The sequence below is a fragment of the Austrofundulus limnaeus genome, unplaced genomic scaffold (assembly GCF_001266775.1).
Source record: "Austrofundulus limnaeus strain Quisiro unplaced genomic scaffold, Austrofundulus_limnaeus-1.0 Scaffold379, whole genome shotgun sequence".
In the NCBI taxonomy this organism is placed as follows: Eukaryota; Metazoa; Chordata; class Actinopteri; order Cyprinodontiformes; family Rivulidae; genus Austrofundulus; species Austrofundulus limnaeus.
Window position 1 is genome coordinate 243516 of NW_013952781.1, and position 2231 is coordinate 245746.

General features: G+C 40.2%; 1 protein-coding gene across 1 annotated transcript in view; it reads right to left on the bottom strand.

Moving 5' to 3' along the window:
- LOC106528434 (SH3 domain-binding protein 4) overlaps positions 1–1670 on the bottom strand; it is a 91817-nt gene extending 90147 nt beyond the window's left edge. The window contains exon 1 of the mRNA XM_014023602.1: positions 1523–1670. The gene's annotated coding sequence lies outside the window, so the exon portion shown is untranslated. The remainder of the gene's footprint in view (positions 1–1522) is intronic.
- Positions 1671–2231: the final 561 nt, after the last annotated feature.

Consider the following 2231-nt stretch of genomic DNA (forward strand, 5'->3'; position numbering starts at 1 on the left):
GTCCAGAGGACCTATACAATTTTTTTCTTTTTGATTTTTTACCTGGATTACTGAGATGCATCAGGACGACATGTCACTTAGTGCACTTAGTATGTGTATGATTTTCAGCTACCCACATCATGCTTTTTTTACCGCTATTTATTGTTCATTTATTATGTTAGCTCAATCTATCTGTAAAAAGACCGAGTTAAAACCATGATTGTGTTTGTTAAGGTTGATTAGCTGTGGCAGTCATTTTGAATCAAGCTGAGCCCTAATGTTAATCAGCTGTAGTTGTAACCACCAAAAGAGAAACGCTAGAAAGTTTTTGTCCATGTGTAAGTGCATTTGTTTGTCCACAGGTTAACAGCACTGGGTAAACTTTTAATAAAACTCTCAGAAAGAAATCACTGAATGCACATGTGTGAAATGATAAACCTAATGAGTCAACTGACTTTAAGACGGTCACCACACTCAGCTGACCTTAGCAAATACAAAAGTAGATATAACTCAGGCAATTTTATATTTATTGGGCTAAAATATGGTGTGGTGGTAACTAGGAGCAATTTACAACACGTGCTCTGAGAGCTAACACATTTAACAAGATCGCAAAATATTGCACGAGATTATGAANTAAAATTTGGTTTGTTTAATTCAAACCATCTCTGAGGAACAGAGTCAAATGTAAAAAGTGTTGCAACTGTCCCCGGTCTATTCATGTGATGTATAATAATGTACATATACCTAGTACAGTAAATAAATATATATAATAATAATAAATAGATATACATTTCTTTAAGAAATGCCAGGTTGGAAACTTTAGATAAATTCTGTTCACATAAAAGAAAAAGCCGAACTTTGCAACAAATCTGGAAAATAAAAAAAATCATGAAGCACTTTGTAAACCCAGAGCAAATATAACCTTTATAAGACATTTAGTCAGAATACTGCTGGTTAAACTGGGACCTGTGGGGGTCCCTGAGAGTCTGGGCCCAGATCCAACAGGGGGGCTTGTAAAAACCCTGTCCCTGAAGGCAGCAGCTRTTAGACGCTGTGAAGAAAGAAAGATGGTGATGAAGAGGAGGAACTCATCACTTAAATCAGTCTTGTGTTTCTCTGGATGCCATGGCAACTTTCCCCGCCCCCTCCTGCTCACTGTGCACCAGTCTGACCATTAAACACCAGCAGGCTCTGACACCTCCACACATTACAGCTTTACGATGCGCGACTGTTAAAAAATCTGACGGACTTTACGGAACGTGAACGCAACACTGCTTTGAAACGACTAAACACCATTATTATAGTTTTACAGCAGGTTAAAGCCTGAACGGTCCAATCAGCAGCGAGTCGGACCAGAAATAAAACCATGAAGCATCAGTTTAAAGTCTGAACACACCGAGGATCTGCTCACATGTCGGTTCTCTGTTTTAAAAATAAAGTAAAAAGTTCCTGTCGCTCCTGCTGGACTAACGTCCTGCTGCCTGTGGAGATAAAAGCGTGTCTGCCAGGAACCATTAGAAAGGACAGCAGGGCGGGAACCTACCTGGCACAGCACCAGTCTCGTGTCGTCCCATGAGGGAACAAAGAAGCAGATAACACTGGTTCCCGTCGAGCTCTCCCCGGTTCTGGAGCTGCTGACCGTGTGTGAGCGGATCAAGCTGCCGAGCTCCGGCTGATGTCAGCGGGCAGGGGGGCGGGGCCTCACCGGGACGCATCTCCACGAAGCCATGACGTCACGCTGCCTCCTTCTGATCGTTCCATGRGCAAATAAAATAAAGTCCCGCAAACAGAGCTGTGAATCAAATGARCACTTTTATTCTCATAAACTAAAACAGACTTTATTGATTTGTTTGAAGTGAGTCTTTTGACATTATGGTTTTGACTTTACATCTAACAGTGGTGGGCAGCACTGACCCTAAAGCACTAATATTTAGGTCCCCTAATTCTAAAGCACTAACACACTCAAAAATTTAGCAAAAAGCTAATTCTAAAGCACTAAAACCCAGGTGGCCCACAGAACTTTCCTCACAGTCAATAAGTAGGGGAGAGCGGGGACAGTTGCAACATTTTTACATTTGACTCTGTTCCTCAGAGATGGTTTGAATTAGACAAACCAAATTTTAATACAATAAACTTACAAATAAATAAATAAAATAAACTTACAATACAAAAAACCATTTATAGATGATTAAAGCATGTACATTCTTCACTATTTCCATTTGAAAATGAAAAGTCAGATGTTACAACTGTCC